The sequence below is a fragment of the Macaca thibetana genome, chromosome 12 (assembly GCF_024542745.1).
Source record: "Macaca thibetana thibetana isolate TM-01 chromosome 12, ASM2454274v1, whole genome shotgun sequence".
In the NCBI taxonomy this organism is placed as follows: Eukaryota; Metazoa; Chordata; class Mammalia; order Primates; family Cercopithecidae; genus Macaca; species Macaca thibetana.
The window spans coordinates 2,355,566-2,370,304 of record NC_065589.1 but is presented as its reverse complement, the minus strand read 5'-3'; the positions used below and the strand labels follow the sequence as shown (position 1 = coordinate 2,370,304).

At 56.6% G+C, this 14,739-nt stretch overlaps 1 protein-coding gene and 1 non-coding gene across 29 annotated transcripts in view; one reads left to right on the top strand and one right to left on the bottom strand.

The window, feature by feature from the left end:
- COPS9 (COP9 signalosome subunit 9) overlaps positions 1–14,739 on the bottom strand; it is a 394,021-nt gene that overhangs the window by 143,515 nt on the left and 235,767 nt on the right. Inside the window, exon 1 of one of the 28 annotated variants that reach the window (XM_050751494.1) lies at positions 12,692–12,695. The exons of 23 other annotated variants lie outside the window; for them this stretch is intronic. The gene's annotated coding sequence lies outside the window, so the exon portion shown is untranslated. Of the gene's footprint in view, positions 1–2,009; positions 2,014–2,305; positions 2,310–5,725; positions 5,730–10,770; positions 10,775–12,691; positions 12,696–14,739 lie in introns of those variants that run through there. 4 more of the 28 variants (XM_050751493.1, XM_050751486.1, XM_050751504.1 and 1 more) reach the window with 4 other exon arrangements.
- On the top strand, positions 1,220–1,432 carry LOC126933329 (small nucleolar RNA U3). The gene has a single exon (XR_007718557.1). It is a non-coding gene; the product is annotated as a small nucleolar RNA U3 (small nucleolar RNA).

Genomic DNA, 14,739 nt, shown 5'->3' with positions numbered 1-14,739 from the left:
CCTGAGCCCCAGCCCCAGCGGGCCTGGCTCAGGCAGTCCGGGTTTCAAGCACTCCCAGGCAGATTGCACATCCAGCCCAGGCCAGAGCCACTGCATGGGAAGAATCTGCACTTGGAACAGTGCAGTGTCGATGCCTGAGAGACCCAGGGGCTGCCAACTTGGAGGAAAACATACCCTGAGTCTGCACCAGCCGCTGCCCGACATCCCTTTGAACAATGTGGCACCTGACCCACCACCTCCAACTCCAGCCCCAGGCCTGGTCGAGCCCCAGCACCTCCCTCAGCCCCCACCCAGCCTCCCAGTGAACACTTCAGATTAGCTCCTCTGCAGGCTCCCTGTGGTCAGCCACTCAGAGCCTGGCCCTGGGAGTGGGACTTGATCCTCCCGTGCCAACAGCATGGCCTATAGGAAGCCTGCCCTGCTTCCCCCGACAGGCCAAGGTGACCAGGGCTGCAAAAGCCACCTGAGCAAGGTAGTGGGGCGGGGGAAATGCTTTTCCAGCCTCGTGTGTTCTGAAGTCTGGGATGAGCCTGAGCCACAGAGAGGCCACTGGGAGGCCGGCTGGTGTCCAGAGGGGTGGGCGAGCCCCCAGGATGTCCACCCTGAGATGGCAGAAACAGAGGCACGGACAGATGGGAACCCCGGCACCATAAGGAAGGTTTTTAAATGTGTTTGCGGCAGGGACAGCAAAGTTCCCTCCAGGCCCATGTGCAGCCGTGGACAAGGCGCCACCCAGTACAGCCAGCAGCTCCGTGGCCCAGCCAGACAGGGCTTCTTGGTTTTAAGGACCAATGAGCAACTGAATCTAAGAATCCAATGGATCTTTTTCTAGTTGACCAAATGTTTTCATTAAAGTATAGTTGATTTTTATTTCAAGACAACAAAAAAAGGTCAGCTGTTACTTTAAGACTAGAAACTGGCCAGGCGCCATGGCTCACACCTGTAATCCCAGCACTTTGGGAGGCTGAGGTGGGTGGATCACCTGAGGTCAGGAGTTCAAGACCAGCCTGGACAACATGGTGAAACCCCATCTCTACTAAAAGCAGAAAACTAGTCGGGTGTGGTGGTGTGTGCCTGTAATCCCAGCTACTCGGGATGCTGAGGCAGGAGAATCACTTGAACCCAGGAGGCGGAGGTTGCAGTGAGCCGAGATCACGTCATTGCACTCCAGCCTGGGTGACAGAGTGAGAGTCTATCTCGAAAAAAGAATAGAAATGGAAAGACTATGCATTCTGGGATCACTTCAATAGCTCATTCCTAGAGAAGTTTCTCCGACCGTGCGGGGCACTGGAAGCCGCCCGGAGGAGGCCCAGCGTTCCCTCCTAGCGGGGGCCGGCCTCTGTGTTGCTTCCCCACAAGTGCCATTCGCCACTGACAACCATTCTTCTGTTCCTCTGGGAGAGTAAGAGGGAGAGGATGCAGTCTGAGCGGTTTATCTTGCTTGTTAAAAAAAAAAAAAAAAAAGATCAGAAATGGAAAATATCATCACCAGCGGCCTTTCAGCCTTGCTTCTGTGGACACACAAGACAATGGCTTGCGATAGTTAAACTTGAGTAACTTCGCTCACTTGCTTTTTGCCAGAGAATAGCACTTTCTTAATTAAGCGATGAATCCCCTAGGCTTGGCTGCCAAGGCTTTTACTTTTCATCCGAGTTCATCAGCGAGTGCTTTGGTGGCAAGCGCCCTGGAGACAGGAGGCCAGAGGACCGATCTCCACGCAGGCAGGCGGGCTGATGGGTGGGGGGCGGGGCTGAGGTCCTTCCCTCCTGGGGCTCCAGGAGGAAACACATAGCCCTGCCCCGAGTGATGGGAGGACGGCCTTTACTAAGGTGCTGCAGTCGCGTGTGGGGGGTCAGGAGGGGCCCCAGGAACTCAGGTTCTGAAAGGGTGGGGGCCATTGTCCTCTCTGAACTGAGAGGCAGGTGGAGAGGCTGCTGGTGGGCCATGTGAGGAGGGGGCGGCTGCACAGTGACCAGGGAATGGCCACAGCCTGCCCGAGCCCCCTCCAGCCCCCTGTCATCTATCACAGCCGGAGTCTCTGCTGCCACGGCTCAGGCATTTGGACCGGGTCCACAGCATCTACAGGCCCTCGGATGCTGGACAGCGTGGAATAGCTGGAACAGCTGCGCCCCACGCCGGGGAACGGAGGGCCTGGTGAGCTGGCCCCTGCTCTCCATGGGCCTCACACACCTGGCCTGGCTCTGGCCAACTGGAGCCCACAGGCGGAAGACCTGGCCGGGTCCTGCCTGTGGGGCCCCCTCAGCCCAGGCTGATGTCTCAGGGTGAACCAATTCCTCTTCTCGAGCCCCCAGTCCCAGGTCCAGCAAGCCCCATGGAGCGGCTGTCCACAGGCCCCAGTCATGTCGCCCCTCCGGCTGGAGCCGTTTGCAGCCTGAGTGAGCCAGGCCAAGGGCCAGTGGCCTACCCACCTCCCCACCACAAGCGCAGGCAGGGGAAGGAAGGGCTCCCAGTCCCCTCTGGGGCGTGTGAGCAGGATCCCCCTGGCTCTCCCAGGCCCCGTGCCCTCCAGCTAAGCCTTTGCTTCCAGCAGGAATTGAGCTGCGGTACGAGCCCCTCTCAGCCACCACACCCTGGAGGTGTCGAGGGTCCATCACTGGCCCCTCCAAGGTCAGACTCAGGCCTTTCCCCACAGACAGGAGGGCTTCACTGTAGCTCCTGGCTGGGCTTCCCACGGTCGGCTGCTCAGAGCCTGACCCTGGGGGTAGGGCCCGGAACTCCCCACAACCACACTGTGAGAGGCCGAGGGTAAGCTTCTTTCCTGACTTGAAGACCACGGTGAGGATTTGGCAGAGCACAGCATGGCCACACGGTGGAATGTGGACCTCTACGGTGACTCTGTGAGTGAAGACAGAAGGAGGGAATGAAAGAAGTGAGCTTCAGGGGGTCGCCAAGCTGCTGCCAAGCCCAGAACCTTCCACGGGCACAAAGCCCAGGGAACACGGCCACGTCTGCCCAGAAGACGCTCCATGTCCTTGGGAGGAGACGTCTGCGGCCGCCAGCTCTGAAATACTGACAGACTTCTATACCTCTTGAATCTTAACAACTTTCAGAGGCCGAACAATCTCTTCAAGTGAATATTTCAGGTGAAAAGACAAGTGAGGCAGTGGGCAAGGAAATATTTGTGACATTAAACAGAAAAGATTCGCATCTGGAATGCATAAGCCCCTCGTGTCTCTAAGCAAAGACCAACGGCTCCGAGGAAAATGAGGCAGGCGTCCAGCGTCCAGTGATTATCCAGAGATGCTGGGCTGGCCGGGGAGCAGGGGATGCAGGGGAGGCGACGGTGGGTGGCAGGGGCAGGAGTACGGAGGCCGAGAGTGTTGGGGCAGCAGTACGGAGGCCGAGGGTGTTGGGGCAGGAGTACGGAGGCCGAGGTTGTTGGGGTGGGATGCCTGGTGCTCTCCGAAGCATGAGGGTGCACAGCCCCGAGAGGCAATGGCACAATTTCTGTCCGAATGATCCATGTCCTGCCGACATGGCTATGGACCCAGACATTCTGTTTGAGGAATATCTGTGAACGTACACGTTCCACAGTTTGCTGTGGCTGTGACCAGTCGGGCATTACCTTGGGGACACAGCTGTGAGCCAAACAGACAAAACCTTCAGCCTCATGGGGCTGGCCGTGGACAGAGCTTACATCAGAGGGTGTATGGGAGGTAACCAAAGTCAATCATTATAAACGGTGCAGCGCTACTGATAGCACACACATGGAAATACGTCACGATCCGTATGTGGGAGCTGAAATGAATGAGTTACTTCTATTCTGACATACGTCTCTAAAACACATTATTACCTTGAAAAGCCAGCATATGTATGTGTTAAACTAAGGTTATATTTATATGCACACAACCTTAAACATATGCAAATGTGTCAAAAAAAAAAGAAAACCTTATTGTTAAGGGTGATTACTCTGAAAAGAGAGCAGAGCAGAGGGGCCCTGTGAGTTCTGCCCTGTACTTCAGCATCGCTTTGGTTTCTGCAGTGAGCACTCGTGCCTCCGCCAGCCCTCAGCCTTCGCCCCAACAGCTGGGCATTGACTCCCAATCTGAACAGAGGGTCTCAGCCCTGCTCTGGGTTCCAGCACCAGGTCCCAGGCCTCTCCTTTCCCTTTCTTCTCTTTCTCCCTTTTCCTCTTCCCTCTCCCTCTTCCCCATTCTCTCTCCCCCTCCCTCCCCTCCTACCTGTCTCATTTCCTGGGTGCCTCCCAGGGCCAGGCCCTATGTCTCATGATGGGACCCTGAGAAGAACAGACCCAGGCCAGAGCAGGAGACAGGCGGGGACCCCACTGCTGGCAGGGGCAGCCTTCACCTCAGCCTCTAGGACAAGGTGCTCCAAGGAAGACGAAAAGGGACCTAAGTCAGGCGGGATGGCAAGGCCCCAGCACTCCTCCTGACCTCCGTGCTGAGTGCTGGGAGGTGAAGGTGCTGGGCTGCAGGCCTGGGAGCTGGTCTCCAGCACGTCTTTCAGTATCCTTGCTTTTTAACTTAACTACCTTGAGTTGTCATTTAATTAACAGAAGGTAATCGGTTTTATGGTGGGAATTGGTTTTAGCCCGAGTAATCGAACTTTGAGGAGAGAGTGCTAGTTTGTGTTGGTCAGAATGTAACCCTCTTAGACTATGGCTGTGATTAATGGAAGAGCAGGGAGAGGCTGGACGAGCCCCCAGGGGGAATCAGGCAGTAGTGAGGCTGCTGCAGTTTCAAGATATCCCAGCTAAGCGTGCTAGTGTTTCGTGGAGTTTCCACGACACCATGGGCTTCAGAAACCACACTTTGTTCCAGCATTTTCCACATCTGTGAATGCCCTTATCAGGGCCTGTTGTGACTCCTAGATCAGATGATTTCATGCCAGGGAGCAGTAGCAGAAGGAGGTTAGTGCAACTCCAGCTACAGACTGGCCTTGCAGACCTCGGTGTGAGCCAAGCAGCCGCTGTGGCTGGGACGACTGGGTGGTCACTTGGTCTGGGTGGGCAGCTCCTGCCCAGCCACTCCTTTGGCCTGCAGAGCTCAGGCTGGCCAGCTCTTCAGGACAGTGGTGGGTGCCAGCAGGGCAACGTAGGATGAGCCCCTTCCTGGAAGCCTGTCTTTCTGCCCTCCCAGCAAACTGAGCTGGAGGCCTGCAGTGTCCAGGGCCAGCTGTGGTCAGCAGGAGGAACTGCTCCAGCTGCGTCTCTGCATCCTCACTGCCCAGTGAAGCAAGGGCCACTCCCCAGCCTGAAAAGGTCTGACATGGACCAGGCAGAGTCATGGGCGGGCCTGAGCTGTGGGGCCATGTCCAGGGAGGCTGTGGTCAGCTCTGTCCTCCAGTGGCCTGAGCTTTGGACCTAATGCCCTGGGGCCAGGCTGTGCTGAGCAGGTCTGGCTTTGGTGTCTGTGCTCCATGCTAAGATCTAAGCGTGGTGAGGAGTTCTGGGGAAGCAGACCCCAACCCTGCTGGGACGACCCGTTCTCCAGGGCTCAGGTTCAGGCTGCCCTCCTAGGAAGACTCTTCCCTGGACTGCCAGCCAGGGGCTAGGGGCGTGGTCCTGTGATCCGCACTCCCCCATGTTGGGTATCACGGCGCCAGCTGTGGCTCTGGTCCGGGGCTCCAGTAACCTGCCTGGGTGGCAGTAAGGCCTGCTGCTCTGGGACACACTCTCTCCGAGGCTTTGGCTGGAAACTGGAGATTGCAGCAGGTGCAGCTGACGGGGCAGAGGTAGCAGGCTCCCCACATACCCACGTGCAGGTCTCCAGGGTCCTACCAGCTGTCCCCAAGGGCTCTGAAAGCTTTTGGGAAAGATCCAGGGAGTTAAGCTTCCTGTCAGGGCTTTCAAGGAGTTGGTGCCATTTGCTGTTTCTCATTTTCAAAGCCAGCAAGGCTCCGACAGCCATAGGCAGGTCGGGTTTCATCCTAAGTGGAACTAGCGGGGCAGCCTGGTGCGATAAGAATGAGGTGCTGGTGGATGCTGGGCTGAGCCAGATCTGGTTTCTCACCCGGAGATAGAAGCCCATTGTTGGCTGCTCTCCCGTGGTGTTTCCTAGAGAGAGCAGAGGCCTCCGGAGGGAAGCAACACCCAGACCCAGGCCCAGCGAGCCGAGGGGGCTTCCGAAAGATGAGCCAAGTGGGGCAGGCTTGGTTTGATTCCGGGCTGGGAATGGAGGGTACAGTGACCTTTGATGGCTTCTAGTAACAAAGCCAGGAGGCCATGCTGAGGATAGAAGGCGCCGCCGTGCACCGAAGCTGCTTGTGCCTTCGCTGCAGAGGCCAGAGACCAGTCAGGGCTGCCCACAGGGAAGTCACACGAGGAGGCCAAAGCGGTCCTCATTCCCTCCTCCTGCCTCCCCAGCTGGACAGCCAGGCACAGGCCTGGACAAGGGTCTCAGCAAATGCTGGATAAGGGGCAGATTTTTCAAAATGAATGATCCCGTTTGCAAGTGGACAGTTTAGTGGCATTAGATGTACTTAGAGTTGTGCAGCCATCACCACTATCGGTGCCTAAAACCCCTTCCATATTTCCTAACAAATGCTCTGTCCCTGTGAAACACGAACGCCCCAGTCCCCATCCCCCCAGCCCCTGCCAACAATCCTACTTTCTGTCTCTATGAATCTGACGTCTCCGGGCACCTCATATAAGTGGAATCTTACAGGGTGTGTCTTTTTATGACTGGCCCATTTCACCTGGCATCGTGTCTTCGAGGTCACCCACGTGGTGACCTGTGTCCGAATTTCCTCTTTTGTGGCTAATATTCTATTGCATGGATGCACCAGGTTTTCTTTCTCCGTGTACCCAGTGGCATGTGGGTTGTCTCCACCGTTTTGATCATTTCCAACAGTGCTATGAACAAGGGGGTGCAAATATCTCTTGCCAACGCTGTTTTCAATCCTTTGGGGCGTAGACCCAAAAGTAGAATCCCTGGGTCATGTGGTAATTCAGATCAATTGAACAATGTGCCTCTCAGACATATTCAATGGAAGCGTTTGTCCCTGGATGTTTGTATTAAAACATACTAAAGCCAAAAGCCAAAACATCATATTAGTTAACAGAAAATTGCTCTGACATTTGCAGAACAACTAGGAATAGAAAGCGTTCTTTCCAAAGCGATCACACCGGGTAAATTCAGCCACGTACGAGTCTAACTCTCCACCGCGAACTCCTCTCAGGCCTTTGAACTGTGTTTCACATCTGTTCCAACGGACTGGATGTTTTGAGCACGCACACCGAGAGATAACATGAAACAGCAGATTTTTCCAAAAAGGACTCCTTTGGAAGCGAGATCCATGATGATTGACAGTTGTAGCGAACGCACTTCCAGGAATAGCCGTGTCTGCGTTGGCGTCGTACCATCCGCCATAGGGGCTGGTGACGTGAGGAACATCCAGGAGCCACAGACAGCAGATTACACGGCCCCGAGAAGTCAGCAGCTGGCGGATCTGAGGCACTGACCATCCCAGGCTGCAGGGCTATCTTGACATACATGTTTATCCCCTGGGAGAAGTGAAACGAAAATCTTCTAAAAAATAACACCACTAAAAATAGGACGTTTGAATCTGACCCACGGTGTTGAACACGCTTGAGGAATCTGACCCGCAGGACGCCCGGGGACAAGTTGTTCGATTGATCTGGTCGCTCTGTTTGACCTTTGGAGGCAATACCAAACTTGACAGCGGCTGCACCGTTTGGCGCTCCCACCAGCAGCCCACCCGGGTTCCAGCTCCTCCACACCCTTGAGACGCTTGCTTTCTGCGGTTTTGACTCCAGCCATCCCAGTGGATGAAGCAGAATCTCATTATGGTTTTGGTTCCCATTTCCCTGCTGACTAGCGATGTTGAGTGCTTTCCCTGTGCTCATGGGCCGTGTGAGTGTCTTCTCTGGAGATTGTCTATTTAAGTCCTTTGAAGTGGCAGGTTGTTTGACACAAATGTTCTGACTCACCTGGAACCACTGCAGACGCCGCCCATCCCAGCCCCCACAGTGGCCAGCAGCACTGCCAACCCTCAGGGCCACTGTTGGGAACTTGGCTAGGGTCCAGCGGGGTGAAGGGAGAGAGTGCCCCCTGGGTGTTCTGATCCACCCCCAGCACCTTTCCCGGCAGCCCCCCTACCGGGGGTCCTGAGCTTCTCAGTGACTCTCAGCAGCTCCGAGAACGCAAGGCCTGAGCTTTCTCACGGTTTGAGTTACAAACCCAGGCAGGGTTAGTGATGGGATTAACTAAATGGATCAGAAATTACCCCTCTCTGTTTCTCCTTTCTTACCTTTCTTTCTGGCAAGCACCTACTTCAGAATCATCAAGATCTCCCCTCCTCCCCTCCTGGGACCGGGCGCTCTCAAAACTACTGAACACCAATTAATTTGTCTCATTTACATGAAAAAGTGCAGAAGATGTCTTTTTACATAATTAACTATATTTTGCAAGTCATTAAAATTCTGCAGCCCTGCCCACAATAGCACCCTATTCACCGCCAGAGATAAGTGCTGAGGGTGGGGGGTGGGGGGTGAGCATAGGGGCCCACAAAGGAGCAGGCCTCATAATGCATATTCATGAGAAGTGGCTGCCAGCCCGCTGGGCCCATTCCCACTGCCGGGGCAGGGAGGGCCAGGAGGGCTGGGTGGGCTGCCCTGAAGACCACACCCTCCCGACAGTGATTGGGTCTTGCTCTGGGGCCACCCATCTCTGCCCAGGCCCTGCCTTTAGCACCATCCCTGTGTCGGTGCAGAGGACCGGGGGGCTCTGGGCGGAGGAGGGGCCACCTGCCTCTCTCTTGCCTCCCACCCACCTCTCTCCCTTGCCACAGGCCAGCCCAAAAGAGCCGCTGTGGGTGATCCCCCTTCCCAAAGGAGGGGCCTTGTCCCAAAAGGACAGCTCCCTGTCCTGCAGGGTCTCACCTGTGCACTGCTGGGGACAGTCTGCAGGATGGAGATGGAGGCCATGACTCTTCCTGCATGGATCCCACTTGCCCTGCACCTGGCAGTGCCAGCACCATCTCTGCAGAGCATGTCAGGTGAGGTGGGGACTTCAAGCAGGACCCCACCCCTGCAGCCAAGCTTCCCTGTCTCCCGCTCTGTGGGATGAGGCTACATCTGCCGTCCTCGGGGCAGCTTCGCCATCACAGAGTGTGTGTCCCTGCAGCGGTCGGCACCCTTGCTACCCGACGCGCGTGTGCCCTCCTCCGGGTGCACAGGAGTGTAAGCTAAGCCAGCAAGGAGGTGGTGAGTGACTCCCAGGACACAGCAAACAAGGACACAGGCTTGGCATCTGCCCCTCGGGCCAAGCTTTCCACAGCCTCACTGCTCGTGAGCTCACGGCCCACTCATGGAGTCAGGAGCTCAGTCCCCTTTCAACAGATCGACTGTGAGCCCTGGGCAGGGCTGGCAGACGGGACTCCAGGGCTCCCTCTGTCCTCAGGGAACCACGAGGGAGGCCTGGGTCGAAGCCCACCTGCCACACAGGCTCCCCTGAGCTCCTCGGTGCTCCCCCATCTCTAGGAAAGGGTGTCTGTCCTTGAGCACAAAAGCCATGAGGCCGGGGGCTCATTCCTCCCCAGCTCCCACTGCCAGTCACCCCTTGGGAGGTACCCACCCCGCAGCATCTTCTCTCTTAGGGGCCCCTCCTGCTCCACATGGGGACCTGGCAGGCTACCCCTTCTCTGTGCCCAACCTGGGCCCACAGTGTGCTCAGACAGCAGGCACGGACCAGGCCTCGGGGCCTCTCAGGAAGGGCTGCTCCTGGCTGGGGTCCTAGCCCAGCTTCCAGGAAGGGTCTCTCTGGGGTGGTTCTGAGCCCCCAGTTCTGAGTAGATGGACCCAAGGACTTTCATGGTGCAGAAGAAGCCAATGACTGCCCAGGGAGAGCAGGAGCGCTGCCAGGTCAGGGCTCGGACCAGTGGGGTCTGCAGGGCGATGGACATGGAGGGCTGGGAGTGGGAGAGGGGGCCACACCTTCTCTGTGGGTGCTCTCTTCCTGGAGGAAAGCCTGCAGTGGGATGAGAACGAAGGAAGAAAGTTAGAGCTTCTTAAACAGGAAATCCTGGAAGAGCCAGTCCTTGAAGATGGACCCTGCGTGGCTAACTGGGCCTAAACTCAAAACAGAGCTAAGAGGCCATCTGCCGACTAAAGGCCACACACGTACTCTACGCTCCCAGAAACCCCCACGCTCACAGCACTCTGTTGCTTCCATAGCTGCCTGTTCCTGTCCACACCACTCGAGTCCACCACTCCTGGGAAATCCATCTGGACCCAATCATGGGCTGTCGCCTGTGCCAACCAATCAGAGCTCCGCAAGTTTGCATCCCACATTTGCATAGCGGACCAGAGTGGGAACCTCGGTGGGAACTTTATAAATGACATCCCCTCTCTTTCTTCTCTCCGAACACGTTTTTGTTTCATGCCAAAGGCTGCGTCTCCCTGGTTTGCAGATTGCTCAGTGGAATAAAGTCTTTTTCTGAAAGAAAAACCTTTTCAGGGGATTTGCCCACAACACCCACCGTCAAGGACTGTCGGAACACGAGCCCTGCTCACCTCAGAGACCTGGAAGAAAAACAGGTGCTCTGCAGCATTGATTGCAGCTCCCTTGCCGAGACTCGGTCTCCAGGTCGGCAGGCCTGTTCTAGAACATTCCAAGTCAAGTCAGGATGGTGCCCGTGTGATTCAAAAGGCCGGTTCCTGGCTTAGCTTTGCTGGGGGGAGCACATGAACATAAATAACAGAGATAGAAAAACAAATATAAATTCCAGGCACTGGCACTGTCTAAGGGGCAAACTGGGCCTCAAAGCCCCCCATGCAGGATCATTTGCAAACACACGATCATGTGTGCACATGGCCTCTGCATGATTCTACATGACCCTCTGCACAGTCTGCGGCCAATTTTAATTTGAGAAGTGAAAGGAACATAAACAAGAGTCCAAGGAGTGCAACCCGTGGCCTGCTCTTCAGTGTCCTCTGCTTGCCAGGCTGTGGCCCTGGGTCCAGGCTACACACACTTCTTGTTTGGTCTGGAATCCTGTGGATGGGCCCTGCTGGTCTGAGGTCCAGAAACGGTCTCCAGAGCTGCCCTGTCCAGGCCTTCTGGGCATTCCCTGCAGGGGCTGCGCCCAGCTTCCTTGTCCCTTCCTTGGCCACCTGTCTTGGTACCTGTGACCTCCTGGCCACACCTCTGCCCTTGGCCTCCTCGGGGCTCCTCAGCCTGCCTGGACACTGATGAGGGCCTTGTCAAGCCATGGGGCTCCAAGGGTCAGAGTGTGGAGCTCTGTCGACCTCATCAGCTGGGGACCCAGACACGCCTTCCAGACCTGTCCAGGTAGCCTCCTCCTCAGGCCCTTCCTGTCTCTCCCGCCTCCCACCCCAGCGTGCCTCCAAACACCCGGCCAGGGCCCACCTCAGGCCGGCCCGCTGGGCAATGCCCTACCAGGGCATCGTGAGCCTTTTCCTCCCCATGACCCTCTCTCCAGGGGGCCAGCAGAAAGCCCCTCCTCTCCCTCCAGGGGGAGCTGCCGACTCTGTGGTCCCCTGAATGAGACCATCACTGTCACTGCCGAACCCATGTCACTGTGGCCAGGCCCGCTCAGGCCTCCCACCAGACAGGCTCGGTTCTGGGTCACTCATCTCCTGGACCAGCGCTAGGATGCAGACCCCTCCAAAAATAAGAAGGAGGGCAGTGAGTTCTGAATGCGGGTTTGGAAAAAACACCAAGACGGTGTGGTCGCTTTGCTGAGCCCCCGCCCAGCGTGTTCAAAGGGTGTGCCTCCACCCCAGCCTGAAGCCAGCTCGTGCCCGTCACCAGCCTGCAGATGGCTCTCCCCAAAGCAGGATGTCGGTGGTTTCCAGCTGGGAGACAAGGGTCCCACAGGGCGGCCCTTGCAGACATGGGGGTTCTGCCTCAAATGCCTGGTCAGTCTCCACCTAGAAGACACATCCCCTGTCATTTCCTAAGTGGGAGTTTCTTTCACTTCAGCCTCAAAAAGTGTTTCTGAGTGAAGGGCTCTATCTGTATCTATAGCTACCATCTCAGGCAGCAGTGATAAAATGGTAGAGTGAGTGAGTGTGTGTGTGTATGTGTGTGTGTGTGTGATAGAGAGAGAGAGAGAGAGAGAGAGAGAGAAGTGGGGCGGGTGGCAAAGCAAATTAAATGCTAATCGTCGCTCCACAGGGAAGAGTTAACTCTGGGCCTTGGCCGGTGATAGCACCCTCGTCGTTCTCATGCTCCCCAGTCTCCCTCTGACGCCTGCAATCCTGCACCTGGTGGCTGTGTGTGAGCCGCGTCATAAACTGTGAAGCAGGGTTGATGCAGGCTCCCAGATCCCACAACCATGTCCCCCAGGAAGCGGGTGTTGGCCGAGTCTCCAGAGCTAGTGCAGAGCCCGACACCAGCTGCATTCCTGGGCAATTGTCTGGACCAGAGTGAGTGGCCCTTTCCTGCTGCACAGTGGGTCCCCGGGCATCAGAACAGCCCCCTGCCCAGCCAGGGAGCCATCTACTGACAGGAGCTCACCTTGCTGGCTGGCGTCCGTGTGGGAGAACAGCTTTCCCAGGCCCTGTCCAGCCCCCCAGGGCCCAGAGCCCACCTGAGGATTCCATGAGGCCAGAGCAGGATGGTGTCCTAGGGCCTGGAGACTCCAAGGGAACTGGGGGTACATCTGCATTTTAGAGGAGACTGTGCAGGGATTCAAGGCATGACTGAGAAGCAAAAGCAGTTCTCCCCATGCACCCCCAGGCCTCCCAACTCCCTTCCCCCTGCTGTGTTCCACGGTCTCCACCCTGTCCCAGCTGCCCCCAGCTCTGCTAAGCTCAGCCAGGGTTGCAGGTAGGCCAGGCAGGAGTCTGGGCCTCGGGATCAGGGGAGGGGAGATAGACAGAAATGATGCCCCAGACACTGGTGGGGGTGCCAGGGGCACCGGGAGAGCCAGAGCCTGCCCGTGACGTGAGCCAGAGCCTGCCGGTGACGTGAGCCAAAGGCTGCCTGTGACGTGAGACGTGAGCCAGAGCCTGCCCATGACGTGAGCCAGAGCCTGCCCATGACGTGAGCCAGAGCCTTCTGGGGAAGGGCCAAGGGCCTCTCCCAGCCACCCAAAGCTCAGGCTGTTTGTGCTCCAGCACAAGATGTTCTCACTTGGGCCCGTCCCAGACCAGAGCAGAAGAATGGTCCGTTTCCAGCTCAGGGTCTTACCCACTTCATGAATGAACAAGGAGCATGCCTGGGCCCGGAACTCACAGCTCCCTGGGGCCTCATTTGCAGGACAGTCAACAGATGGAGAAACAGCCCCCAGGGCCTGGCACAGGGGACAGACCCAGTGCCAGTGTGTGCCTGAGCCAGCTCATGCCAGCTCATGAGAGCCCACTCGCCTCTTCCCATTTCTGCATCATCGGCTTGAAGTCAGCCATGCCAGGAGTGTTTACACCATGGGAATCAGCAAACACTAGAAATCGGGGACTTTGTTTTTTCTTTGAGAGTTCGTTGTTCAACATTCACCGGCACACGCAAGGGTTGATGAGTACTTTCCCCAGCCTGGGACAAAACCCTCCCTTTCTCACTGCCCCCCTCTTTTTGTTGGTAATTCATATGTCCCCCCAATACTCATTTCATGCCACCTGCTCTGTGCCAGGCACTGGGGTGGGCGCTAGAGAGGTAAAGGTGAGTCGGACACAGGCTCTGCCCTCCAGGAACCCAGGGGCTGGGAGGACCTGATGAGGGCTGAGCGTTAACAGTTCCGACAGGAGGGAGCGCAGGGCACCCGCTAGGGGAGAGAGAGAAGCAGCTCCGCGTAGAGAGCACAGCCCCTGCCAAGGACAAGAAGTTTCAGAGGCCACAGAGCTTCAAGGGACCATGAATGGTTCTGCATGCCAGGGAGGAGGGTAAGCTGGGGGTGGGAGTGAGGAAATCAGAGACACCAGCAGGGACAGGATCGTGGCCAGCCCGTGTGCCTGCTGTGAGTATCCACTGTGTCCTGGGGGCAATGGGGGGTTAGGGCCAGGCCAGGGGGAAGAACCTGCTAGGGCCCACCATTTGGGAATAAAAAAGGTCTTCTCATATTTTAGTGAAACCAGGTCAAATATGTTATCACAGTTGATTCAAAAGGGAGCCCCTGGTCACCATTGACTCTTCCTTGGTTAGCTGTTTTCTAAGGTTGTCAAAGCCAGAGACTACGAGAAGGAGATGGAGACCCTTGGTAAGTCAGACGGGGCACAGCAGAGTACGGGAGGCCAATCTGAGCCCTAAACCTGCAGAAGAGATCTGCCAACACAGAGGGGCTCTCGCTCTCCATACTCCAAGGCCAGGCATCAAGTGTGCCGCACAAGTGGGGAGCAAGACATTCACAGGTTGCCTTTCCATCTGTGGCTGAGAATCCTCAGTCCAGGGTTTCTGATGCCCTTGATTTTGTAGGCTGTCCTGTCATCACATTAGGTATTCAGGTGCACAGCCTGATGCTCTTGGAAATGACCAATTGCTTCCACCACCCTTGTTCCAGGAGAATGCAGCATCCCATGGATCAGATCCACCATCGTTGTTCCAGGAGAATGCAGCATCCCATGGATCAGATCCACCACCCTTGTTCCAGGAGAATGCAGCATCCCATGGATCAGATCCACTATCCTTGTTCCAGGAGAGTGCAGCATCCCATGGACCAGGTCCACTGTCCTTGTTCCAGGACACTGCGGCATCCAGTGGACCAGGTCCACTGTCCTTGTTGCAGAAGAGTGCAGCATCCCGTGGACCAGGTCCACTGTCCTAGCTCCAGCAGACGGCA